Consider the following 25,034-nt stretch of genomic DNA (forward strand, 5'->3'; position numbering starts at 1 on the left):
TTGAGATGGCAAATTACCTCCGTCTCCCGCCATCATATAGTATGGTCGTGGACGGCCCGATGTATGCAAGCCGTGGGCAAGAAAATAGACGTCGTGTCGCGTCGTTGCAAGTGTTTGCGGGCTTGATATTGCTAAAATAGTTGACTCGAGAGTGGTGGAAATTGCCAACGGCCATACCACGCTGAATACACCGGTTCTCGTCCGATCACCGAAGTTAAGCAGCATCGGGCCCGGATAGTACTTGGATGGGTGACCGCCTGGGAACACCGGGTGCCGTTGGCTTTCAATATTTTTTTTCCGAAACGAACGTATTTTGAGGCATTCTCTGATGTTTTTAATTTTTTTCAAATAATTTATTTTGCAATGCCAGACATTGCATGCGTGATTTTGAATTGGTATGTTCCCTTTTGACACCATTCCATTTCATCTAGATGCGACCAGCTCTCTTGGGGCAATGCATTGGTGCTGTAGTAACCCGTATCTCTTCCACATTTATCCAAAGTTCGTTTTGAGATGGCAAATTACCTCCGTCTCCCGCCATCATATAGTATGGTCGTGGACGGCCCGATGTATGCAAGCCGTGGGCAAGAAAATAGACGTCGTGTCGCGTCGTTGCAAGTGTTTGCGGGCTTGATATTGCTAGAATAGTTGACTCGAGAGTGGTGGAAATTGCCAACGGCCGTGAGGACGTGTCTGTGTTCCGGTTCTGTGTGTGCGTTTCCCCGGCGTTCGAGGCTTCGATCGCCGGGAGGGGTGAAACTCGCTACCTCCCCTAGTGCTTGTGGCGGAGAAGTTTTTTTTGTGGTGGAGTTTTCCCCTTTTTTCTTTATCAGGCCTGTTAGGGCTTGAGGTGCGTGATTGGTTCTTTTCTTTCCTTGTTAAGGTAGTAAATTAGAATGCCTTACGATAGGAAGGCCACGCTAATTATAAGTCTCAATGAATTAAAAGAAAGCGCTACGGCCCTAGAGGTCCATCGATTCATCGGTGTCGAGCTCGGGCTAAAATTGGAAGATTTGGTGGCTATTCAGTTTGGAATTACTAGGAAAATAGTTTATGTTAAGGTGATAAATGAAGAATTAGTGGAAAAAATTTTGCGGTCGAAAGGGGGGCCCATCGACTTTCCTTCAGAAGCCGATAAGCGGGGAACGGCGACCTTGGAGTCGGCCTCTAGCAGGGCAACCTTTGTTAAGGTGGTCTCACTCCCGCCTGAAGTCCCCAGATTTGAGGTGGAAATGGCCCTCGGAAAATACGGCAAGGTGGTCTCCCACACGGACAACCAGTGGATTGGGCAGGGTCTGTACAAAATCAGTACAGGTACCCGAACAGTCAAGATGTACATTAAGAGCCCCATACCATCATATATCCCTATCGCCGGGTTTAGAGCTGTAATACACTACGACGGGCAAAAGCAAACCTGTTCCAGGTGTGGGAGTGAGGAGCACCTTAGAGTCAAATGCACAATGATGAAGACGAGTACGGCTTATGCGGATGCATTGCGGGGAAAGAAGTCAAACACGGAGGAGGAAATTCCGCTGGTGCCAATTCCGGAGGAAGATAATGCTACTGATGCAATCGGGGAGAATACAGGGGCAGAGGATTCTTTAGAAGGTGAAAAGCGGCGAGGAACTACGCGAGCCCCCCCGACCAGCGAAGATGATGACTCGGGCAGTGACGGACCGGCAGAGGCCAACGGAATCGGGCGTAAGCGGAGGAAGGGGTCAAGGAACAGGGGGCGGGGTAAAAGGATTTCGACTTCCGTTACCCTTAGCAATTTAATGGAGGCCACCGGCGCGGAAGGGGAAGTTTGCAACGGGGAACGAGGGGAGAGGGGGAACAGCGAGGCCGGGACTAAGGAGATGGACATTCAGGAGGAGGGGCGAGAAGGAAGTGTGGAAATGCTGGCAGACAAGCTGAGCAATAAAAAAATGGAATGGTTGGTGGGGCATAGTGAATCGGAGCCGGGTCGGGGGAGAGAGAGTGGGGGCAGCCGGGCCTCCGTTGACGCCCCGGGAGGGGAAGTGGCCCCGGGGCTGATTGGCGCGGTGGCGTCGAATGGGGGGGTGGTGGCGGTTTTGGCGGGCGGGACCAGGCAGAAAGAAGGTGAAATGGCAGTGGACCACGGACTGCAGGGGGCGGAGGCTGAAGCGAGCGGTGACTTCACAGTGGTCGACCGGCGGGCCAGGAGGGTAAAGGAAATCGGAAAGAAGAAAGAGGTGTTGCGCGGCAGCGTCACTGCGGGTGAGCATGGAGAAGAGGCTCGGGGCAGCGCCAGTGAGAGCAGTGTTGCGGACGACCTTGAGGAGAGCACCAGCCGATTCTGGAGGGGGTGCAAAAAGGTGGCGGCGGAGCAAAAGCGGACAAAATGGCCTAGCGGCGACTGCGGCAGTGCTGGACCACGTCCGGCATTGGAGGACTGGGCCGAAAAGTTTGCGTATGTTAAAGAAGGTAAATTTAAAATCACGAATAGGGAATCGAATAATTTGGAAACGGAAAAGCCGCTTTCACCTAAAGCAAATATATAGATTGGAATACCTCCCTACCGAATATCCTTTGAACACCGAAATGGACACAAAACTAAAAATAGGCACGCTAAATGTGTGTGGGATCAGAAGCAAGGAAAGGATAGAAAGAGTTTTTGACCTTTTTCAAAAAGAAGGTCTGGACATCCTTTTGTTGCAAGAGGTCACGGGAAGCGCATATTGGGACTCAGGGCCTGCGCAGATATATATGAATACTATAGAACAGGAAAGAGGCACCGCCATATTGTTAAAAAAAAGCATTATCCCACAAAAGATTACAATGTTACCATCTGGGAGGGCGATGGCCATGTACGTACTCGGAATAAAGATAATCAATGTGTACGGCCCGGCCGGCACTAGGAAATTACAGGAAAGGAGGGAATTCTACACGAGGGACCTCCTCCCCCTTTTGAACGGGTTTCAAGGAATGGCACTCCTAGGCGGGGATTTTAATGCAATAATAGACGAAAAAGACAGCCAAAATAACCGAGAAGGATCAGGGAAATACCCAATATGCGGCCCCCTTAAAGCAATTATAAATAACCTCAGGGCAGTTGACGTAGTAAAACTATCCAACGGCAATGACATCCTCCCGTACACCATTTACGGGGAAAACTGGGCAACCCGGCAGGACCGTTTCTATGCATCCCTCGATATGAAGACCCGTATATCGTCCTATTCGGTGCTTCCAGTAACATGCTCCGATCACTGCGCGGTCCTGATCTCCGTCAAAGGACCCCCGAACAGAACGGGGCCAAAGGCAAGGGCAAAGGAATGGAGGTTGAATACTGAGCTGTTTCACGAACAAGACACCAAAGAAATACTGAGGGAGAACATCCAACTGTGGGTAAAAAAGTGGAGTGGAATGGACCCAATTAAAAGATGGGAGATGACGAAAGTCCATATTAGAAGGCTCTTTGCACATTTGCAAAGAATAAGAGCGGAAGAAACAAGAGAAACCATGCTCTTTTATAGGGAAGCGCTCCAAGAAAGTTTAAAATCTAGGAATAAGGGAAGGAGCAACTGGGAAGAAACTAAAGAACTGAAGAGGAAAATTTTTAGTATTGAACAGCAAAGGGCAAAAATACAATCTTGGCAAAAAAGCAAACTATCCCTGCCAGAGGAAGAGGCCTCTGTTTATTACCTGGGGAGAAGATTAAAGGAGTGCAGAAATAATATATTAAACAACGGAATATTTAATGAAAACGGAAGTAGAATAGAGGAGGAAAGTGAAATGATAGACCATGTATACAACCACTTTGTGGCTCTCCTGTCAGGAAATAACACCACACGAAAGGGTAAGTCACCAGACTCCACGCCACTCCCGACACTCCCAGTGGAAATGGCAGAGAGAATGGCGGAAATATACACGAGAGAGGAGTGTGAGGACGCCCTGAGATGGCTCCCCAAGGGGAGGTCTCCTGGTCCCGACGGAATTCCTTACGAATTCTATGAAGAATTTTGGAAAGATCTGAAAGATATACTGATTCCAGCATTTGAGTCCATTTTCAAAAAAAATATTCTCGCCAAGACCCAAAGTGAGGGAAAAATAGTACTCGTACCGAAAAAGAAAGAACCGAGAGTAATAAATGACTACAGACCTATCACACTCCTGAATGCCGATTATAAAATAATGGCGAAAATCGTGAAAACTAGGCTGAGTGAAGGCCTAGCGACGATAATCGGCCCTGACGAACACATAGTAGGGCAGGGAAAAAATATAATATCAGCACTGACGACCATCAGGGACGTGATAGCGAGCCACGATCATAGGCGGGACGAAGGTCTCAAACTAATAGCGGTTGATCTGGACAAGGCATTTGATAGAGTGGAAGTCTATCACGTACTTGACACCTTGAAAGAGATGGGCTTCCCGGAAATATTCTTGGAAAATATTAAAATGTTCACGAAAAACATCAGTTCAAGAGTAAAATTGAGCGCGGGGGTAGAAACAAGGCCGTTTCCTGTAACAAGATCCATTAGACAAGGATGTCCACTATCAATGATTCTCTTTTCAGTAACACTGGAGCCCCTATTACACCGTCTCCGCAGGATTCTGAAAGGTATCCCTGTGGGGAACGAAAAAATAACCGCGGTAGCGTACGCGGACGATATAACGATCTTCGCCAAAGACCAAACGGAGGTTGACATAATCGAGAAATCGCTAAAAGAATATGAAAACGAAAGCGGTCAAAAGGTGAATGTGGAAAAAACGAAGGCCATGCTAATAAAAGACGTCGACTTCACTGGTACTGGTAAATGGAAAGAGGTAACTTCAGTAGACATCCTCGGAATACCATGGAGAAGAACGTTGACGGACACAACTATCGCAGCATGGGAAAAGACAACGTCAACGATCAAAGGAACTATTGCACAATTGAGAGATAGAAACCTCAATATTTACCAGAAAGTCCTTGCGATCAATGCATTAATATATTCCAAGGCCTGGTTCACTGCACAAATCTTTCCGTTGCCAGATAAAAATGGGGCCGTAATGACCAAAATAGCAATGCAATATCTGTGGAGTGGGCAACTGCTAAGGGTGGCAAAGAGCCAGACCTGTCTCCCCAAGGGCAAAGGAGGCCTAGGGATGATTGATGTGCGGGACAAGGCCATTGCCCTCTACGCAAAAACAGTAATTAACACCTTAACTGGCGACTGTCAACAGTCAAAACATCTATTAAAGGTGGCATTGGATGCACCTAGGCAAGATAGAATTATGACAAAAACTATCAGGACAGTTAAAGACATAGTAGAAAAGATGTCGAGAGAAACGAGAGCAACCACAAAGTCCATCTACAGAATACTGAGAAACGACGACTATTGTCAAATCAATATAGAAAAACACATCGTATCAGTAAACTGGAAGAGAGTCTGGAGAAATATCAACAAAAACAGCATGAACTTAAGGACAAAGAGCGCCTTTTTTCTATTTGCTAACTACATAGTAACAACCCAACAAATCAAAAAAAACCTAAAGCTGTCCGGGAACAACGAATGCGAACACTGCGATGCAGCCGACACGCAAGACCACAGGGTGTTTGAATGCAACATATCAAGACAAAGATGGGGCCTAATAAAAAAAGCTTTTAGAGTATTCAATACATTCGGAGAAAAGAATATAGGTAATAGGAATATAATGCTAATGGACTTCAACCTCTTCCCCAGCGGAAAAATGGAAATTATGTGCTGGCTAATAGGACAACATCTACTGACGGTAAACAAGTGGGTGGAAATAGATATGGGAACTTGGTGGGAGAACGTTAAAAAAGAAAGTAAGAACTTAGAAAAACGGCTACAACCATATTGGAAAATAGTAGAACAACTGGTCACAGAAGAAGGCACGGTGGAAAGTCCGGGGTAAAAAAAGAGGGAATGTTATTGAAGTAATGTATCGACGTATATGGGAAGTAATATAATACTCATAATGTACCAAACAAAAAAAAAAAAAATTTTAAATGTAAATATAATGTCCTAAAGTAAATGTAATAAATATACCCATATATGTGTATTTATAAATAAATAGGAATAAAGTTTTACTGCTTACCAAAGCCTAGTTTGGGCAGTAAGATTTTGAACTGCTTTCAAAGGATGTAACTGCCTGTGTGCCATTGTAACATTTTGATGTAAAATGTAAAAAACTATTATTTTCCATTATTTAAAAAAAAAAAAACAATTAATGTATTATTCTATTGACTGTAAAGCACACAACCATGTAATGCAATGTTGGGCCTAGTGCCCTAGAAATAAAGTTATAAAAAAAAAAATACCACGCTGAATACACCGGTTCTCGTCCGATCACCGAAGTTAAGCAGCATCGGGCCCGGATAGTACTTGGATGGGTGACCGCCTGGGAACACCGGGTGCCGTTGGCTTTCAATATTTTTTTTCCGAAACGAACGTATTTTGAGGCATTCTCTGATGTTTTTAATTTTTTTCAAATAATTTATTTTGCAATGCCAGACATTGCATGCGTGATTTTGAATTGGTATGTTCCCTTTTGACACCATTCCATTTCATCTAGATGCGACCAGCTCACTTGGGGCAATGCATTGGTGCTGTAGTAACCCGTATCTCTTCCACATTTATCCAAAGTTCGTTTTGAGATGGCAAATTACCTCCGTCTCCCGCCATCATATAGTATGGTCGTGGACGGCCCGATGTATGCAAGCCGTGGGCAAGAAAATAGACGTCGTGTCGCGTCGTTGCAAGTGTTTGCGGGCTTGATATTGCTAAAATAGTTGACTCGAGAGTGGTGGAAATTGCCAACGGCCATACCACGCTGAATACACCGGTTCTCGTCCGATCACCGAAGTTAAGCAGCATCGGGCCCGGATAGTACTTGGATGGGTGACCGCCTGGGAACACCGGGTGCCGTTGGCTTTCAATATTTTTTTTCCGAAACGAACGTATTTTGAGGCATTCTCTGATGTTTTTAATTTTTTTCAAATAATTTATTTTGCAATGCCAGACATTGCATGCGTGATTTTGAATTGGTATGTTCCCTTTTGACACCATTCCATTTCATCTAGATGCGACCAGCTCTCTTGGGGCAATGCATTGGTGCTGTAGTAACCCGTATCTCTTCCACATTTATCCAAAGTTCGTTTTGAGATGGCAAATTACCTCCGTCTCCCGCCATCATATAGTATGGTCGTGGACGGCCCGATGTATGCAAGCCGTGGGCAAGAAAATAGACGTCGTGTCGCGTCGTTGCAAGTGTTTGCGGGCTTGATATTGCTAAAATAGTTGACTCGAGAGTGGTGGAAATTGCCAACGGCCATACCACGCTGAATACACCGGTTCTCGTCCGATCACCGAAGTTAAGCAGCATCGGGCCCGGATAGTACTTGGATGGGTGACCGCCTGGGAACACCGGGTGCCGTTGGCTTTCAATATTTTTTTTCCGAAACGAACGTATTTTGAGGCATTCTCTGATGTTTTTAATTTTTTTCAAATAATTTATTTTGCAATGCCAGACATTGCATGCGTGATTTTGAATTGGTATGTTCCCTTTTGACACCATTCCATTTCATCTAGATGCGACCAGCTCTCTTGGGGCAATGCATTGGTGCTGTAGTAACCCGTATCTCTTCCACATTTATCCAAAGTTCGTTTTGAGATGGCAAATTACCTCCGTCTCCCGCCATCATATAGTATGGTCGTGGACGGCCCGATGTATGCAAGCCGTGGGCAAGAAAATAGACGTCGTGTCGCGTCGTTGCAAGTGTTTGCGGGCTTGATATTGCTAAAATAGTTGACTCGAGAGTGTTGGAAAATGCCAACGGCCAAACCACGCTGAATACACCGGTTCTCGTCCGATCACCGAAGTTAAGCAGCATCGGGCCCGGATAGTACTTGGATGGGTGACCGCCTGGGAACACCGGGTGCCGTTGGCTTTCAATATTTTTTTTCCGAAACGAACGTATTTTGAGGCATTCTCTGATGTTTTAAATTTTTTTCAAATAATTTATTTTGCAATGCCAGACATTGCATGCGTGATTTTGAATTGGTATGTTCCCTTTTGACACCATTCCATTTCATCTAGATGCGACCAGCTCTCTTGGGGCAATGCATTGGTGCTGTAGTAACCCGTATCTCTTCCACATTTATCCAAAGTTCGTTTTGAGATGGCAAATTACCTCCGTCTCCCGCCATCATATAGTATGGTCGTGGACGGCCCGATGTATGCAAGCCGTGGGCAAGAAAATAGACGTCGTGTCGCGTCGTTGCAAGTGTTTGCGGGCTTGATATTGCTAAAATAGTTGACTCGAGAGTGGTGGAAATTGCCAACGGCCATACCACGCTGAATACACCGGTTCTCGTCCGATCACCGAAGTTAAGCAGCATCGGGCCCGGATAGTACTTGGATGGGTGACCGCCTGGGAACACCGGGTGCCGTTGGCTTTCAATATTTTTTTTCCGAAACGAACGTATTTTGAGGCATTCTCTGATGTTTTTAATTTTTTTCAAATAATTTATTTTGCAATGCCAGACATTGCATGCGTGATTTTGAATTGGTATGTTCCCTTTTGACACCATTCCATTTCATCTAGATGCGACCAGCTCTCTTGGGGCAATGCATTGGTGCTGTAGTAACCCGTATCTCTTCCACATTTATCCAAAGTTCGTTTTGAGATGGCAAATTACCTCCGTCTCCCGCCATCATATAGTATGGTCGTGGACGGCCCGATGTATGCAAGCCGTGGGCAAGAAAATAGACGTCGTGTCGCGTCGTTGCAAGTGTTTGCGGGCTTGATATTGCTAAAATAGTTGACTCGAGAGTGGTGGAAATTGCCAACGGCCATACCACGCTGAATACACCGGTTCTCGTCCGATCACCGAAGTTAAGCAGCATCGGGCCCGGATAGTACTTGGATGGGTGACCGCCTGGGAACACCGGGTGCCGTTGGCTTTCAATATTTTTTTTCCGAAACGAACGTATTTTGAGGCATTCTCTGATGTTTTTAATTTTTTTCAAATAATTTATTTTGCAATGCCAGACATTGCATGCGTGATTTTGAATTGGTATGTTCCCTTTTGACACCATTCCATTTCATCTAGATGCGACCAGCTCTCTTGGGGCAATGCATTGGTGCTGTAGTAACCCGGATCTCTTCCACATTTATCCAAAGTTCGTTTTGAGATGGCAAATTACCTCCGTCTCCCGCCATCATATAGTATGGTCGTGGACGGCCCGATGTATGCAAGCCGTGGGCAAGAAAATAGACGTCGTGTCGCGTCGTTGCAAGTGTTTGCGGGCTTGATATTGCTAAAATAGTTGACTCGAGAGTGGTGGAAATTGCCAACGGCCATACCACGCTGAATACACCGGTTCTCGTCCGATCACCGAAGTTAAGCAGCATCGGGCCCGGATAGTACTTGGATGGGTGACCGCCTGGGAACACCGGGTGCCGTTGGCTTTCAATATTTTTTTTCCGAAACGAACGTATTTTGAGGCATTCTCTGATGTTTTAAATTTTTTTCAAATAATTTATTTTGCAATGCCAGACATTGCATGCGTGATTTTGAATTGGTATGTTCCCTTTTGACACCATTCCATTTCATCTAGATGCGACCAGCTCTCTTGGGGCAATGCATTGGTGCTGTAGTAACCCGTATCTCTTCCACATTTATCCAAAGTTCGTTTTGAGATGGCAAATTACCTCCGTCTCCCGCCATCATATAGTATGGTCGTGGACGGCCCGATGTATGCAAGCCGTGGGCAAGAAAATAGACGTCGTGTCGCGTCGTTGCAAGTGTTTGCGGGCTTGATATTGCTAAAATAGTTGACTCGAGAGTGGTGGAAATTGCCAACGGCCATACCACGCTGAATACACCGGTTCTCGTCCGATCACCGAAGTTAAGCAGCATCGGGCCCGGATAGTACTTGGATGGGTGACCGCCTGGGAACACCGGGTGCCGTTGGCTTTCAATATTTTTTTTCCGAAACGAACGTATTTTGAGGCATTCTCTGATGTTTTTAATTTTTTTCAAATAATTTATTTTGCAATGCCAGACATTGCATGCGTGATTTTGAATTGGTATGTTCCCTTTTGACACCATTCCATTTCATCTAGATGCGACCAGCTCTCTTGGGGCAATGCATTGGTGCTGTAGTAACCCGTATCTCTTCCACATTTATCCAAAGTTCGTTTTGAGATGGCAAATTACCTCCGTCTCCCGCCATCATATAGTATGGTCGTGGACGGCCCGATGTATGCAAGCCGTGGGCAAGAAAATAGACGTCGTGTCGCGTCGTTGCAAGTGTTTGCGGGCTTGATATTGCTAAAATAGTTGACTCGAGAGTGTTGGAAAATGCCAACGGCCAAACCACGCTGAATACACCGGTTCTCGTCCGATCACCGAAGTTAAGCAGCATCGGGCCCGGATAGTACTTGGATGGGTGACCGCCTGGGAACACCGGGTGCCGTTGGCTTTCAATATTTTTTTTCCGAAACGAACGTATTTTGAGGCATTCTCTGATGTTTTAAATTTTTTTCAAATAATTTATTTTGCAATGCCAGACATTGCATGCGTGATTTTGAATTGGTATGTTCCCTTTTGACACCATTCCATTTCATCTAGATGCGACCAGCTCTCTTGGGGCAATGCATTGGTGCTGTAGTAACCCGTATCTCTTCCACATTTATCCAAAGTTCGTTTTGAGATGGCAAATTACCTCCGTCTCCCGCCATCATATAGTATGGTCGTGGACGGCCCGATGTATGCAAGCCGTGGGCAAGAAAATAGACGTCGTGTCGCGTCGTTGCAAGTGTTTGCGGGCTTGATATTGCTAAAATAGTTGACTCGAGAGTGGTGGAAATTGCCAACGGCCATACCACGCTGAATACACCGGTTCTCGTCCGATCACCGAAGTTAAGCAGCATCGGGCCCGGATAGTACTTGGATGGGTGACCGCCTGGGAACACCGGGTGCCGTTGGCTTTCAATATTTTTTTTCCGAAACGAACGTATTTTGAGGCATTCTCTGATGTTTTTAATTTTTTTCAAATAATTTATTTTGCAATGCCAGACATTGCATGCGTGATTTTGAATTGGTATGTTCCCTTTTGACACCATTCCATTTCATCTAGATGCGACCAGCTCTCTTGGGGCAATGCATTGGTGCTGTAGTAACCCGTATCTCTTCCACATTTATCCAAAGTTCGTTTTGAGATGGCAAATTACCTCCGTCTCCCGCCATCATATAGTATGGTCGTGGACGGCCCGATGTATGCAAGCCGTGGGCAAGAAAATAGACGTCGTGTCGCGTCGTTGCAAGTGTTTGCGGGCTTGATATTGCTAAAATAGTTGACTCGAGAGTGGTGGAAATTGCCAACGGCCATACCACGCTGAATACACCGGTTCTCGTCCGATCACCGAAGTTAAGCAGCATCGGGCCCGGATAGTACTTGGATGGGTGACCGCCTGGGAACACCGGGTGCCGTTGGCTTTCAATATTTTTTTTCCGAAACGAACGTATTTTGAGGCATTCTCTGATGTTTTAAATTTTTTTCAAATAATTTATTTTGCAATGCCAGACATTGCATGCGTGATTTTGAATTGGTATGTTCCCTTTTGACACCATTCCATTTCATCTAGATGCGACCAGCTCTCTTGGGGCAATGCATTGGTGCTGTAGTAACCCGTATCTCTTCCACATTTATCCAAAGTTCGTTTTGAGATGGCAAATTACCTCCGTCTCCCGCCATCATATAGTATGGTCGTGGACGGCCCGATGTATGCAAGCCGTGGGCAAGAAAATAGACGTCGTGTCGCGTCGTTGCAAGTGTTTGCGGGCTTGATATTGCTAAAATAGTTGACTCGAGAGTGGTGGAAATTGCCAACGGCCATACCACGCTGAATACACCGGTTCTCGTCCGATCACCGAAGTTAAGCAGCATCGGGCCCGGATAGTACTTGGATGGGTGACCGCCTGGGAACACCGGGTGCCGTTGGCTTTCAATATTTTTTTTCCGAAACGAACGTATTTTGAGGCATTCTCTGATGTTTTTAATTTTTTTCAAATAATTTATTTTGCAATGCCAGACATTGCATGCGTGATTTTGAATTGGTATGTTCCCTTTTGACACCATTCCATTTCATCTAGATGCGACCAGCTCTCTTGGGGCAATGCATTGGTGCTGTAGTAACCCGTATCTCTTCCACATTTATCCAAAGTTCGTTTTGAGATGGCAAATTACCTCCGTCTCCCGCCATCATATAGTATGGTCGTGGACGGCCCGATGTATGCAAGCCGTGGGCAAGAAAATAGACGTCGTGTCGCGTCGTTGCAAGTGTTTGCGGGCTTGATATTGCTAAAATAGTTGACTCGAGAGTGGTGGAAATTGCCAACGGCCATACCACGCTGAATACACCGGTTCTCGTCCGATCACCGAAGTTAAGCAGCATCGGGCCCGGATAGTACTTGGATGGGTGACCGCCTGGGAACACCGGGTGCCGTTGGCTTTCAATATTTTTTTTCCGAAACGAACGTATTTTGAGGCATTCTCTGATGTTTTTAATTTTTTTCAAATAATTTATTTTGCAATGCCAGACATTGCATGCGTGATTTTGAATTGGTATGTTCCCTTTTGACACCATTCCATTTCATCTAGATGCGACCAGCTCTCTTGGGGCAATGCATTGGTGCTGTAGTAACCCGTATCTCTTCCACATTTATCCAAAGTTCGTTTTGAGATGGCAAATTACCTCCGTCTCCCGCCATCATATAGTATGGTCGTGGACGGCCCGATGTATGCAAGCCGTGGGCAAGAAAATAGACGTCGTGTCGCGTCGTTGCAAGTGTTTGCGGGCTTGATATTGCTAAAATAGTTGACTCGAGAGTGGTGGAAATTGCCAACGGCCATACCACGCTGAATACACCGGTTCTCGTCCGATCACCGAAGTTAAGCAGCATCGGGCCCGGATAGTACTTGGATGGGTGACCGCCTGGGAACACCGGGTGCCGTTGGCTTTCAATATTTTTTTTCCGAAACGAACGTATTTTGAGGCATTCTCTGATGTTTTTAATTTTTTTCAAATAATTTATTTTGCAATGCCAGACATTGCATGCGTGATTTTGAATTGGTATGTTCCCTTTTGACACCATTCCATTTCATCTAGATGCGACCAGCTCTCTTGGGGCAATGCATTGGTGCTGTAGTAACCCGTATCTCTTCCACATTTATCCAAAGTTCGTTTTGAGATGGCAAATTACCTCCGTCTCCCGCCATCATATAGTATGGTCGTGGACGGCCCGATGTATGCAAGCCGTGGGCAAGAAAATAGACGTCGTGTCGCGTCGTTGCAAGTGTTTGCGGGCTTGATATTGCTAAAATAGTTGACTCGAGAGTGTTGGAAAATGCCAACGGCCAAACCACGCTGAATACACCGGTTCTCGTCCGATCACCGAAGTTAAGCAGCATCGGGCCCGGATAGTACTTGGATGGGTGACCGCCTGGGAACACCGGGTGCCGTTGGCTTTCAATATTTTTTTTCCGAAACGAACGTATTTTGAGGCATTCTCTGATGTTTTTAATTTTTTTCAAATAATTTATTTTGCAATGCCAGACATTGCATGCGTGATTTTGAATTGGTATGTTCCCTTTTGACACCATTCCATTTCATCTAGATGCGACCAGCTCTCTTGGGGCAATGCATTGGTGCTGTAGTAACCCGTATCTCTTCCACATTTATCCAAAGTTCGTTTTGAGATGGCAAATTACCTCCGTCTCCCGCCATCATATAGTATGGTCGTGGACGGCCCGATGTATGCAAGCCGTGGGCAAGAAAATAGACGTCGTGTCGCGTCGTTGCAAGTGTTTGCGGGCTTGATATTGCTAAAATAGTTGACTCGAGAGTGTTGGAAAATGCCAACGGCCAAACCACGCTGAATACACCGGTTCTCGTCCGATCACCGAAGTTAAGCAGCATCGGGCCCGGATAGTACTTGGATGGGTGACCGCCTGGGAACACCGGGTGCCGTTGGCTTTCAATATTTTTTTTCCGAAACGAACGTATTTTGAGGCATTCTCTGATGTTTTAAATTTTTTTCAAATAATTTATTTTGCAATGCCAGACATTGCATGCGTGATTTTGAATTGGTATGTTCCCTTTTGACACCATTCCATTTCATCTAGATGCGACCAGCTCTCTTGGGGCAATGCATTGGTGCTGTAGTAACCCGTATCTCTTCCACATTTATCCAAAGTTCGTTTTGAGATGGCAAATTACCTCCGTCTCCCGCCATCATATAGTATGGTCGTGGACGGCCCGATGTATGCAAGCCGTGGGCAAGAAAATAGACGTCGTGTCGCGTCGTTGCAAGTGTTTGCGGGCTTGATATTGCTAAAATAGTTGACTCGAGAGTGGTGGAAATTGCCAACGGCCATACCACGCTGAATACACCGGTTCTCGTCCGATCACCGAAGTTAAGCAGCATCGGGCCCGGATAGTACTTGGATGGGTGACCGCCTGGGAACACCGGGTGCCGTTGGCTTTCAATATTTTTTTTCCGAAACGAACGTATTTTGAGGCATTCTCTGATGTTTTTAATTTTTTTCAAATAATTTATTTTGCAATGCCCGACATTGCATGCGTGATTTTGAATTGGTATGTTCCCTTTTGACACCATTCCATTTCATCTAGATGCGACCAGCTCTCTTGGGGCAATGCATTGGTGCTGTAGTAACCCGTATCTCTTCCACATTTATCCAAAGTTCGTTTTGAGATGGCAAATTACCTCCGTCTCCCGCCATCATATAGTATGGTCGTGGACGGCCCGATGTATGCAAGCCGTGGGCAAGAAAATAGACGTCGTGTCGCGTCGTTGCAAGTGTTTGCGGGCTTGATATTGCTAAAATAGTTGACTCGAGAGTGGTGGAAATTGCCAACGGCCATACCACGCTGAATACACCGGTTCTCGTCCGATCACCGAAGTTAAGCAGCATCGGGCCCGGATAGTACTTGGATGGGTGACCGCCTGGGAACACCGGGTGCCGTTGGCTTTCAATATTTTTTTTCCGAAACGAACGTATTTTGAGGCATTCTCTGATGTTTTTAATTTTTTTCAAATAATTTATTTTGCAATGCCAGACATTGCATGCGTGATTTTGAATTGGTATGTTCCCTTTTGACACCATTCCATTTCATCTAGATGCGACCAGCTCTCTTGGGGCAATGCATTGGTGCTGTAGTAACCCGTATCTCTTCCACATTTATCCAAAGTTCGTTTTGAGATGGCAAATTACCTCCGTCTCCCGCCATCATATAGTATGGTCGTGGACGGCCCGATGTATGCAAGCCGTGGGCAAGAAAATAGACGTCGTGTCGCGTCGTTGCAAGTGTTTGCGGGCTTGATATTGCTAAAATAGTTGACTCGAGAGTGGTGGAAATTGCCAACGGCCATACCACGCTGAATACACCGGTTCTCGTCCGATCACCGAAGTTAAGCAGCATCGGGCCCGGATAGTACTTGGATGGGTGACCGCCTGGGAACACCGGGTGCCGTTGGCTTTCAATATTTTTTTTCCGAAACGAACGTATTTTGAGGCATTCTCTGATGTTTTTAATTTTTTTCAAATAATTTATTTTGCAATGCCAGACATTGCATGCGTGATTTTGAATTGGTATGTTCCCTTTTGACACCATTCCATTTCATCTAGATGCGACCAGCTCTCTTGGGGCAATGCATTGGTGCTGTAGTAACCCGTATCTCTTCCACATTTATCCAAAGTTCGTTTTGAGATGGCAAATTACCTCCGTCTCCCGCCATCATATAGTATGGTCGTGGACGGCCCGATGTATGCAAGCCGTGGGCAAGAAAATAGACGTCGTGTCGCGTCGTTGCAAGTGTTTGCGGGCTTGATATTGCTAAAATAGTTGACTCGAGAGTGGTGGAAATTGCCAACGGCCATACCACGCTGAATACACCGGTTCTCGTCCGATCACCGAAGTTAAGCAGCATCGGGCCCGGATAGTACTTGGATGGGTGACCGCCTGGGAACACCGGGTGCCGTTGGCTTTCAATATTTTTTTTCCGAAACGAACGTATTTTGAGGCATTCTCTGATGTTTTAAATTTTTTTCAAATAATTTATTTTGCAATGCCAGACATTGCATGCGTGATTTTGAATTGGTATGTTCCCTTTTGACACCATTCCATTTCATCTAGATGCGACCAGCTCTCTTGGGGCAATGCATTGGTGCTGTAGTAACCCGTATCTCTTCCACATTTATCCAAAGTTCGTTTTGAGATGGCAAATTACCTCCGTCTCCCGCCATCATATAGTATGGTCGTGGACGGCCCGATGTATGCAAGCCGTGGGCAAGAAAATAGACGTCGTGTCGCGTCGTTGCAAGTGTTTGCGGGCTTGATATTGCTAAAATAGTTGACTCGAGAGTGGTGGAAATTGCCAACGGCCATACCACGCTGAATACACCGGTTCTCGTCCGATCACCGAAGTTAAGCAGCATCGGGCCCGGATAGTACTTGGATGGGTGACCGCCTGGGAACACCGGGTGCCGTTGGCTTTCAATATTTTTTTTCCGAAACGAACGTATTTTGAGGCATTCTCTGATGTTTTAAATTTTTTTCAAATAATTTATTTTGCAATGCCAGACATTGCATGCGTGATTTTGAATTGGTATGTTCCCTTTTGACACCATTCCATTTCATCTAGATGCGACCAGCTCTCTTGGGGCAATGCATTGGTGCTGTAGTAACCCGTATCTCTTCCACATTTATCCAAAGTTCGTTTTGAGATGGCAAATTACCTCCGTCTCCCGCCATCATATAGTATGGTCGTGGACGGCCCGATGTATGCAAGCCGAGGGCAAGAAAATAGACGTCGTGTCGCGTCGTTGCAAGTGTTTGCGGGCTTGATATTGCTAAAATAGTTGACTCGAGAGTGGTGGAAATTGCCAACGGCCATACCACGCTGAATACACCGGTTCTCGTCCGATCACCGAAGTTAAGCAGCATCGGGCCCGGATAGTACTTGGATGGGTGACCGCCTGGGAACACCGGGTGCCGTTGGCTTTCAATATTTTTTTTCCGAAACGAACGTATTTTGAGGCATTCTCTGATGTTTTTAATTTTTTTCAAATAATTTATTTTGCAATGCCCGACATTGCATGCGTGATTTTGAATTGGTATGTTCCCTTTTGACACCATTCCATTTCATCTAGATGCGACCAGCTCTCTTGGGGCAATGCATTGGTGCTGTAGTAACCCGTATCTCTTCCACATTTATCCAAAGTTCGTTTTGAGATGGCAAATTACCTCCGTCTCCCGCCATCATATAGTATGGTCGTGGACGGCCCGATGTATGCAAGCCGTGGGCAAGAAAATAGACGTCGTGTCGCGTCGTTGCAAGTGTTTGCGGGCTTGATATTGCTAAAATAGTTGACTCGAGAGTGTTGGAAAATGCCAACGGCCAAACCACGCTGAATACACCGGTTCTCGGCCGATCACCGAAGTTAAGCAGCATCGGGCCCGGATAGTACTTGGATGGGTGACCGCCTGGGAACACCGGGTGCCGTTGGCTTTCAATATTTTTTTTCCGAAACGAACGTATTTTGAGGCATTCTCTGATGTTTTTAATTTTTTTCAAATAATTTATTTTGCAATGCCAGACATTGCATGCGTGATTTTGAATTGGTATGTTCCCTTTTGACACCATTCCATTTCATCTAGATGCGACCAGCTCTCTTGGGGCAATGCATTGGTGCTGTAGTAACCCGTATCTCTTCCACATTTATCCAAAGTTCGTTTTGAGATGGCAAATTACCTCCGTCTCCCGCCATCATATAGTATGGTCGTGGACGGCCCGATGTATGCAAGCCGTGGGCAAGAAAATAGACGTCGTGTCGCGTCGTTGCAAGTGTTTGCGGGCTTGATATTGCTAAAATATTTGACTCGAGAGTGGTGGAAATTGCCAACGGCCATACCACGCTGAATACACCGGTTCTCGTCCGATCACCGAAGTTAAGCAGCATCGGGCCCGGATAGTACTTGGATGGGTGACCGCCTGGGAACACCGGGTGCCGTTGGCTTTCAATATTTTTTTTCCGAAACGAACGTATTTTGAGGCATTCTCTGATGTTTTTAATTTTTTTCAAATAATTTATTTTGCAATGCCAGACATTGCATGCGTGATTTTGAATTGGTATGTTCCCTTTTGACACCATTCCATTTCATCTAGATGCGACCAGCTCTCTTGGGGCAATGCATTGGTGCTGTAGTAACCCGTATCTCTTCCACATTTATCCAAAGTTCGTTTTGAGATGGCAAATTACCTCCGTCTCCCGCCATCATATAGTATGGTCGTGGACGGCCCGATGTATGCAAGCCGTGGGCAAGAAAATAGACGTCGTGTCGCGTCGTTGCAAGTGTTTGCGGGCTTGATATTGCTAAAATAGTTGACTCGAGAGTGGTGGAAATTGCCAACGGCCATACCACGCTGAATACACCGGTTCTCGTCCGATCACCGAAGTTAAGCAGCATCGGGCCCGGATAGTACTTGGATGGGTGACCGCCTGGGAACACCGGGTGCCGTTGGCTTTCAATATTTTTTTTCCGAAACGAACGTATTTTGAGGCATTCTCTGATGTTTTTAATTTTTTTCAAATAATTTATTTTGCAATGCCAGACATTGCATGCGTGATTTTGAATTGGTATGTTCCCTTTTGACACCATTCCATTTCATCTAGATGCGACCAGCTCTCTTGGGGCAATGCATTGGTGCTGTAGTAACCCGTATCTCTTCCACATTTATCCAAAGTTCGTTTTGAGATGGCAAATTACCTCCGTCTCCCGCCATCATATAGTATGGTCGTGGACGGCCCGATGTATGCAAGCCGTGGGCAAGAAAATAGACGTCGTGTCGCGTCGTTGCAAGTGTTTGCGGGCTTGATATTGCTAAAATAGTTGACTCGAGAGTGGTGGAAATTGCCAACGGCCATACCACGCTGAATACACCGGTTCTCGTCCGATCACCGAAGTTAAGCAGCATCGGGCCCGGATAGTACTTGGATGGGTGACCGCCTGGGAACACCGGGTGCCGTTGGCTTTCAATATTTTTTTTCCGAAACGAACGTATTTTGAGGCATTCTCTGATGTTTTTAATTTTTTTCAAATAATTTATTTTGCAATGCCAGACATTGCATGCGTGATTTTGAATTGGTATGTTCCCTTTTGACACCATTCCATTTCATCTAGATGCGACCAGCTCTCTTGGGGCAATGCATTGGTGCTGTAGTAACCCGTATCTCTTCCACATTTATCCAAAGTTCGTTTTGAGATGGCAAATTACCTCCGTCTCCCGCCATCATATAGTATGGTCGTGGACGGCCCGATGTATGCAAGCCGTGGGCAAGAAAATAGACGTCGTGTCGCGTCGTTGCAAGTGTTTGCGGGCTTGATATTGCTAAAATAGTTGACTCGAGAGTGGTGGAAATTGCCAACGGCCATACCACGCTGAATACACCGGTTCTCGTCCGATCACCGAAGTTAAGCAGCATCGGGCCCGGATAGTACTTGGATGGGTGACCGCCTGGGAACACCGGGTGCCGTTGGCTTTCAATATTTTTTTTCCGAAACGAACGTATTTTGAGGCATTCTCTGATGTTTTAAATTTTTTTCAAATAATTTATTTTGCAATGCCAGACATTGCATGCGTGATTTTGAATTGGTATGTTCCCTTTTGACACCATTCCATTTCATCTAGATGCGACCAGCTCTCTTGGGGCAATGCATTGGTGCTGTAGTAACCCGTATCTCTTCCACATTTATCCAAAGTTCGTTTTGAGATGGCAAATTACCTCCGTCTCCCGCCATCATATAGTATGGTCGTGGACGGCCCGATGTATGCAAGCCGTGGGCAAGAAAATAGACGTCGTGTCGCGTCGTTGCAAGTGTTTGCGGGCTTGATATTGCTAAAATAGTTGACTCGAGAGTGGTGGAAATTGCCAACGGCCATACCACGCTGAATACACCGGTTCTCGTCCGATCACCGAAGTTAAGCAGCATCGGGCCCGGATAGTACTTGGATGGGTGACCGCCTGGGAACACCGGGTGCCGTTGGCTTTCAATATTTTTTTTCCGAAACGAACGTATTTTGAGGCATTCTCTGATGTTTTTAATTTTTTTCAAATAATTTATTTTGCAATGCCAGACATTGCATGCGTGATTTTGAATTGGTATGTTCCCTTTTGACACCATTCCATTTCATCTAGATGCGACCAGCTCTCTTGGGGCAATGCATTGGTGCTGTAGTAACCCGTATCTCTTCCACATTTATCCAAAGTTCGTTTTGAGATGGCAAATTACCTCCGTCTCCCGCCATCATATAGTATGGTCGTGGACGGCCCGATGTATGCAAGCCGTGGGCAAGAAAATAGACGTCGTGTCGCGTCGTTGCAAGTGTTTGCGGGCTTGATATTGCTAAAATAGTTGACTCGAGAGTGGTGGAAATTGCCAACGGCCATACCACGCTGAATACACCGGTTCTCGTCCGATCACCGAAGTTAAGCAGCATCGGGCCCGGATAGTACTTGGATGGGTGACCGCCTGGGAACACCGGGTGCCGTTGGCTTTCAATATTTTTTTTCCGAAACGAACGTATTTTGAGGCATTCTCTGATGTTTTAAATTTTTTTCAAATAATTTATTTTGCAATGCCAGACATTGCATGCGTGATTTTGAATTGGTATGTTCCCTTTTGACACCATTCCATTTCATCTAGATGCGACCAGCTCTCTTGGGGCAATGCATTGGTGCTGTAGTAACCCGTATCTCTTCCACATTTATCCAAAGTTCGTTTTGAGATGGCAAATTACCTCCGTCTCCCGCCATCATATAGTATGGTCGTGGACGGCCCGATGTATGCAAGCCGTGGGCAAGAAAATAGACGTCGTGTCGCGTCGTTGCAAGTGTTTGCGGGCTTGATATTGCTAAAATAGTTGACTCGAGAGTGGTGGAAATTGCCAACGGCCATACCACGCTGAATTCACCGGTTCTCGTCCGATCACCGAAGTTAAGCAGCATCGGGCCCGGATAGTACTTGGATGGGTGACCGCCTGGGAACACCGGGTGCCGTTGGCTTTCAATATTTTGGTCCGGTGTGAGCGTTCGAAGAGTGAGGACGTGTCTGTGTTTCGGTTCTGTGTGCGTGCTATCCCCGGCGTTCGAGGCTTCGATCGCCGGGAAACGAGAATTTCGTAAGCGCTTTGATATATGCGTCAAAGCGTTTTGTGTATGAAAAGTGCTGCTTATTTTGAGTTAGCCCTTATTAGGGCTTGACGTGTGTTATAAAGTCAGCCAATTTGAAATGCCTTACGATAGAAAGGCAACTCTAATAATAAGTCTAAATGACTTAAAAGAAAGTGCTACCGCCCTAGAGGTCCATCGGTTCATCGGTGTCGAGCTCGGGCTTAAGTTGGAAGATTTAGTGGCCATACAATTTGGAATTACAAGAAAATCCATTTATGTGAAACTTATAAACGAAGAATTAGTTGAAAATCTTTTGAGGTCGAAAGGGGGGCCAGTTGACTTCCCATCAGTAGCCGAAAAGCGTGGAACGGCGACGTTGGAGTCAGCGTCTAGCAGGGCAAGCTTTGTTAAGGTGGTGGGGCTCCCCCCAGAAATCCCAAAATTCGAGGTGGAGACGGAATTAGGCAAATATGGAAGAGTGGTATCATACGCGGTAAACAAATGGATAGGCCCTGGGCTATACCCGATCAGCACTGGAACGCGGAATGTGAAAATGTATTTAAAGTCCCCGATTCCGTCATATATCCCGATAGCTGGTCACAGGGCGGTCATACACTACGAGGGACAACAGCAAACGTGCTCGAGATGCGGAAGCACAAACCATCTGCGATTGAATTGCACAATGCCAACCACAATCACGGCGTACGCCGACGCACTGAGGGGGAAAAAGCAAGCGGCAGAAGAGGAGGCGGTGCTGCCGACGAGAATGGAAGAGGACCGAGGAGTGGAGGAGATTCCCTTGGAGCAGGAGGAGGAGGTCAACCCAAGGATGAGGGTAGAGAAACGCAGGGAGAAGGAAGGACCAACCTACCACCCAGGAACGTCGAGCGAGGAAGACGTCGCCGGAAACGACGCTATTGCCGAGGGAGCGGGAAACGGGAGAAAGAGGAGGAAAGGGTCGAACACGAGAGGGCGGGGGAAAAGGATATCGATAGACGTAGCCCGTGGAAAGGAAACGGAGAGATCAACCATCACGAGGGAGGAAAGGTGTGATCCCTGTGCAGATCAGAGTAAGATTCAAGAGGGGAATAATGGGGGAGGAATCAAAATGGCCGTAGCAGTAGAAGAAGAATCAAAAGAAACCGGAGAACCCGATTCAATCGAGGGCGGTGATCGACGGCTTGCGGGGGAAGACAAGAAATTGGTCATGGCGCAAGAGAAGCAAATAGGAAGAAATCTAGACATGGTAACCCCTTTTAGCGACAAGGGTCTCGGGAAAGGGTTATCTGTGACGTTACGCGAAGGGGAGGGCAAACAGCATGAGGAAGAGGCTGAGGAGCGGAGGAGGGAAGAAGACCCGGAGGACAACGCGTCGACCAGCGGTCACCCCTGGAGGGAGGTGGAGGGACGTCGGAAGCGCGGTGGTGGCGAGGATGACAGCGGGAGGAAGTTTGGGCTCGGCGGGGACGAGAGCGAGGACTCCGACGCCAAGGACAACGGGAGCAGCGACACCGGGGACCAGGACGAGGCCCCGAGGAGATCCGGGAGAGGGGGCAAGGCGGAAACGACCGAGCAGAGACAGAAGACGAAGAAGAAGGACAAAGGAAAGAACAGCCTAAGCGTCGGACTCCAGGAGATAGCGGTGAGGTACGCATATATGAAGGAAGCCAAATGGAAAAGGGATGCAAAAAATACAGGGAATGATAAGGGGAAGCAAATGGGAACCCCGAATCCGGAATCCCAATGAATTACACATTGAACCCAAAATTGAGAATAGGCACGCTTAATGTATGTGGGGTTACAAGTAAAAACAGAATAGAAAAAGTATTCGACCTATTTAAAAGAGAAGACCTGGACATCCTACTATTGCAAGAGGTCATGGTGAGTGTACATTGGGAAACGGGCCCGGCGGAGATCTATATAAACAACCAAGAGCGGGAAAGAGGCACTGCGATCATGTTAAAAAGAAACATCACCGGAGAAAAAATGACAATGCTACCATCCGGGAGGGCGATGGCCATGACGATCCTTGGGATAAGGATAATAAATGTGTACGGCCCGGCCGGCACCAGGAAACTTCAGGAGAGGAGGGAATTTTACTCGCGGGACCTCCTGCCCCTGCTGAGCGACTTCCAAGGAATGGCACTGTTAGGGGGTGATTTTAACGCAATCATAGACGATAAAGATAGCCAAAACAACGATGGAGGAGGAGCAAAATACCCACTGTGTGGTCCCCTAAAATCGATAGTTAAAAACCTCAGAGCCACTGACGCAAACAGATTAACAAGCACAAAAGATAACCTTCCGTACACCATCTACGGCGACAAATGGGCAACAAGGCAGGACCGCTTTTACGCATCCTACGACTTGAAAACCCATATATCCTCCTATGCGGTTCTTCCAGTGGCATGCTCCGACCACTGCGCAGTTATTATATCGGTCGATGGATCCCAAAGCAGGACGAGGCATCAGCCAAGGAAAAAGGAGTGGAGGATGAACGTCGAGCTGCTATATGAGAAAGACACCAGAGCCATACTGAAAGAAAACATCCAGCGATGGGAGGAAAGCTGGAGAGGATTGGATCCAAGCGAAAGGTGGGAAAACTCCAAAGTAAAAATAAGAAACCTTTTCGCACAACTGCACAGGGAGAGAGCCGAAGAAATCAGGGAAACCATGGCTTTTTACAGAGAAGCGCTCGAGGAGAGCCTAAAGACGAGAGAAAGGGAACGGAGCAACTGGGGGGAGATAAAAGAACTAAAAAGGAAAATCTTCGGAATGGAAGAGGAAAGGGCGAAAATATCAACATGGCACAGAAGCAAAATATGTTTGCCAGAAGAACATGCCTCGGTGTATTATCTGGGGAGGAGGTTAAAGGATTGCGCCAACAACTTACTCAAAAACGGCATTTTGAACGAGAACGGAACGAGGTTAAAAGAAGAGAGAGAAATCATAGAGCATGTATGCCACCATTTTGAGACTCTCCTTTCTGGGGAGGACACATCACTCAAGGAAGAGACAGAAAATCTCACGCCACTCCCCCAACTGCCAGTGGAGGTGGCAGAGAGGATGGCGGAAAGAATCACAAGGGAGGAGTGCGAGGATGCTATGAGATGGCTCCCCAAGGGGAGGTCCCCGGGTACCGACGGTATCCCTTTTGAATTCTACGTAGAATTCTGGGAAGAGCTGAAGGATTTAATCATTCCAGCGATAGAGAACATCCTCCAAAATGGCACCCTCACCACGACCCAAAGAGAGGGGAAAATTGTCCTAGTGCCGAAAAGAAAAGAGCCAAGGAGCCTAAATGACTACAGACCCATCACCCTCCTCAACGCCGATTACAAGGTAGTAGCTAAAATCGTTAAAACCAGACTCAACGAAGCCGTGGAAAAGATAATCGGGCCAGACCAACACATAGTAGGAAAGGGGAGGAACATTGTAACGGCGCTGACAACGATCAGAGACGCAATCGCGAGCCACGAGAGCAGGCAGGGCGCGGGCCTTAAACTGGTAGCGGTAGATATTGAGAAGGCTTTCGACAGGGTGAACATAAACCACGTATTGAACACATTAAAGAGGATGGGATTCCCCGAAAAGTTTTTGAATACAATAAAAATGTTCACGAACAACATCACGTCGAAAGTAAAATTGAGCGCGGGGGCCGAAACAAAGTCGTTCCCCGTGAGAAGATCAATCAGACAAGGCTGTCCGCTTTCGATGCTTCTGTTCTCTATATCACTGGAGCCCCTGCTACATAGTCTTCGCAGAAACATTAAAGGAATCCCGGCGGGGAACGGAAAAGT

At 46.6% G+C, this 25,034-nt stretch overlaps 30 non-coding genes and 1 pseudogene across 30 annotated transcripts; all 31 read left to right on the forward strand.

Moving 5' to 3' along the window:
- The first annotated feature begins 163 nt into the window (after window positions 1-163).
- Window positions 164-282, forward strand: LOC139699322 (5S ribosomal RNA). The gene has a single exon (XR_011703209.1). It is a non-coding gene; the product is annotated as a 5S ribosomal RNA (ribosomal RNA).
- A 6,003-nt stretch (window positions 283-6,285) lies between these two features.
- LOC139699161 (5S ribosomal RNA) lies at window positions 6,286-6,384 on the forward strand (annotated as a pseudogene).
- A 399-nt stretch (window positions 6,385-6,783) lies between these two features.
- Window positions 6,784-6,902, forward strand: LOC139699333 (5S ribosomal RNA). The gene has a single exon (XR_011703220.1). It is a non-coding gene; the product is annotated as a 5S ribosomal RNA (ribosomal RNA).
- A 389-nt stretch (window positions 6,903-7,291) lies between these two features.
- LOC139699345 (5S ribosomal RNA) lies at window positions 7,292-7,410 on the forward strand. Its single transcript, XR_011703231.1, has one exon. It is a non-coding gene; the product is annotated as a 5S ribosomal RNA (ribosomal RNA).
- Window positions 7,411-7,799: 389 nt separating this feature from the next.
- LOC139699657 (5S ribosomal RNA) lies at window positions 7,800-7,918 on the forward strand. Its single transcript, XR_011703525.1, has one exon. It is a non-coding gene; the product is annotated as a 5S ribosomal RNA (ribosomal RNA).
- A 389-nt stretch (window positions 7,919-8,307) lies between these two features.
- Window positions 8,308-8,426, forward strand: LOC139699356 (5S ribosomal RNA). Its single transcript, XR_011703242.1, has one exon. It is a non-coding gene; the product is annotated as a 5S ribosomal RNA (ribosomal RNA).
- Window positions 8,427-8,815: 389 nt separating this feature from the next.
- LOC139699368 (5S ribosomal RNA) lies at window positions 8,816-8,934 on the forward strand. The gene has a single exon (XR_011703253.1). It is a non-coding gene; the product is annotated as a 5S ribosomal RNA (ribosomal RNA).
- Window positions 8,935-9,323: 389 nt separating this feature from the next.
- On the forward strand, window positions 9,324-9,442 carry LOC139699380 (5S ribosomal RNA). The gene has a single exon (XR_011703264.1). It is a non-coding gene; the product is annotated as a 5S ribosomal RNA (ribosomal RNA).
- Window positions 9,443-9,831: 389 nt separating this feature from the next.
- LOC139699391 (5S ribosomal RNA) lies at window positions 9,832-9,950 on the forward strand. The gene has a single exon (XR_011703275.1). It is a non-coding gene; the product is annotated as a 5S ribosomal RNA (ribosomal RNA).
- A 389-nt stretch (window positions 9,951-10,339) lies between these two features.
- Window positions 10,340-10,458, forward strand: LOC139699659 (5S ribosomal RNA). Its single transcript, XR_011703527.1, has one exon. It is a non-coding gene; the product is annotated as a 5S ribosomal RNA (ribosomal RNA).
- A 389-nt stretch (window positions 10,459-10,847) lies between these two features.
- On the forward strand, window positions 10,848-10,966 carry LOC139699403 (5S ribosomal RNA). Its single transcript, XR_011703286.1, has one exon. It is a non-coding gene; the product is annotated as a 5S ribosomal RNA (ribosomal RNA).
- Window positions 10,967-11,355: 389 nt separating this feature from the next.
- LOC139699414 (5S ribosomal RNA) lies at window positions 11,356-11,474 on the forward strand. The gene has a single exon (XR_011703297.1). It is a non-coding gene; the product is annotated as a 5S ribosomal RNA (ribosomal RNA).
- A 389-nt stretch (window positions 11,475-11,863) lies between these two features.
- LOC139699426 (5S ribosomal RNA) lies at window positions 11,864-11,982 on the forward strand. The gene has a single exon (XR_011703309.1). It is a non-coding gene; the product is annotated as a 5S ribosomal RNA (ribosomal RNA).
- A 389-nt stretch (window positions 11,983-12,371) lies between these two features.
- On the forward strand, window positions 12,372-12,490 carry LOC139699438 (5S ribosomal RNA). The gene has a single exon (XR_011703320.1). It is a non-coding gene; the product is annotated as a 5S ribosomal RNA (ribosomal RNA).
- A 389-nt stretch (window positions 12,491-12,879) lies between these two features.
- Window positions 12,880-12,998, forward strand: LOC139699450 (5S ribosomal RNA). Its single transcript, XR_011703331.1, has one exon. It is a non-coding gene; the product is annotated as a 5S ribosomal RNA (ribosomal RNA).
- Window positions 12,999-13,387: 389 nt separating this feature from the next.
- LOC139699660 (5S ribosomal RNA) lies at window positions 13,388-13,506 on the forward strand. Its single transcript, XR_011703528.1, has one exon. It is a non-coding gene; the product is annotated as a 5S ribosomal RNA (ribosomal RNA).
- Window positions 13,507-13,895: 389 nt separating this feature from the next.
- Window positions 13,896-14,014, forward strand: LOC139699661 (5S ribosomal RNA). Its single transcript, XR_011703529.1, has one exon. It is a non-coding gene; the product is annotated as a 5S ribosomal RNA (ribosomal RNA).
- A 389-nt stretch (window positions 14,015-14,403) lies between these two features.
- Window positions 14,404-14,522, forward strand: LOC139699461 (5S ribosomal RNA). The gene has a single exon (XR_011703342.1). It is a non-coding gene; the product is annotated as a 5S ribosomal RNA (ribosomal RNA).
- A 389-nt stretch (window positions 14,523-14,911) lies between these two features.
- LOC139699474 (5S ribosomal RNA) lies at window positions 14,912-15,030 on the forward strand. The gene has a single exon (XR_011703353.1). It is a non-coding gene; the product is annotated as a 5S ribosomal RNA (ribosomal RNA).
- A 389-nt stretch (window positions 15,031-15,419) lies between these two features.
- On the forward strand, window positions 15,420-15,538 carry LOC139699486 (5S ribosomal RNA). Its single transcript, XR_011703364.1, has one exon. It is a non-coding gene; the product is annotated as a 5S ribosomal RNA (ribosomal RNA).
- Window positions 15,539-15,927: 389 nt separating this feature from the next.
- On the forward strand, window positions 15,928-16,046 carry LOC139699498 (5S ribosomal RNA). The gene has a single exon (XR_011703375.1). It is a non-coding gene; the product is annotated as a 5S ribosomal RNA (ribosomal RNA).
- A 389-nt stretch (window positions 16,047-16,435) lies between these two features.
- LOC139699510 (5S ribosomal RNA) lies at window positions 16,436-16,554 on the forward strand. The gene has a single exon (XR_011703387.1). It is a non-coding gene; the product is annotated as a 5S ribosomal RNA (ribosomal RNA).
- Window positions 16,555-16,943: 389 nt separating this feature from the next.
- LOC139699521 (5S ribosomal RNA) lies at window positions 16,944-17,062 on the forward strand. The gene has a single exon (XR_011703398.1). It is a non-coding gene; the product is annotated as a 5S ribosomal RNA (ribosomal RNA).
- A 389-nt stretch (window positions 17,063-17,451) lies between these two features.
- LOC139699146 (5S ribosomal RNA) lies at window positions 17,452-17,570 on the forward strand. The gene has a single exon (XR_011703071.1). It is a non-coding gene; the product is annotated as a 5S ribosomal RNA (ribosomal RNA).
- Window positions 17,571-17,959: 389 nt separating this feature from the next.
- On the forward strand, window positions 17,960-18,078 carry LOC139699533 (5S ribosomal RNA). Its single transcript, XR_011703409.1, has one exon. It is a non-coding gene; the product is annotated as a 5S ribosomal RNA (ribosomal RNA).
- A 389-nt stretch (window positions 18,079-18,467) lies between these two features.
- LOC139699546 (5S ribosomal RNA) lies at window positions 18,468-18,586 on the forward strand. The gene has a single exon (XR_011703421.1). It is a non-coding gene; the product is annotated as a 5S ribosomal RNA (ribosomal RNA).
- A 389-nt stretch (window positions 18,587-18,975) lies between these two features.
- On the forward strand, window positions 18,976-19,094 carry LOC139699558 (5S ribosomal RNA). Its single transcript, XR_011703432.1, has one exon. It is a non-coding gene; the product is annotated as a 5S ribosomal RNA (ribosomal RNA).
- A 389-nt stretch (window positions 19,095-19,483) lies between these two features.
- On the forward strand, window positions 19,484-19,602 carry LOC139699569 (5S ribosomal RNA). The gene has a single exon (XR_011703443.1). It is a non-coding gene; the product is annotated as a 5S ribosomal RNA (ribosomal RNA).
- A 389-nt stretch (window positions 19,603-19,991) lies between these two features.
- On the forward strand, window positions 19,992-20,110 carry LOC139699581 (5S ribosomal RNA). Its single transcript, XR_011703454.1, has one exon. It is a non-coding gene; the product is annotated as a 5S ribosomal RNA (ribosomal RNA).
- Window positions 20,111-20,499: 389 nt separating this feature from the next.
- Window positions 20,500-20,618, forward strand: LOC139699593 (5S ribosomal RNA). The gene has a single exon (XR_011703465.1). It is a non-coding gene; the product is annotated as a 5S ribosomal RNA (ribosomal RNA).
- Window positions 20,619-21,007: 389 nt separating this feature from the next.
- On the forward strand, window positions 21,008-21,126 carry LOC139699602 (5S ribosomal RNA). Its single transcript, XR_011703474.1, has one exon. It is a non-coding gene; the product is annotated as a 5S ribosomal RNA (ribosomal RNA).
- The last annotated feature ends 3,908 nt before the right edge of the window (window positions 21,127-25,034 follow it).

Source organism: Hetaerina americana, unplaced genomic scaffold (genome assembly GCF_022747635.1).
Source record: "Hetaerina americana unplaced genomic scaffold, ioHetAmer1.1.p SCAF_9, whole genome shotgun sequence".
In the NCBI taxonomy this organism is placed as follows: Eukaryota; Metazoa; Arthropoda; class Insecta; order Odonata; family Calopterygidae; genus Hetaerina; species Hetaerina americana.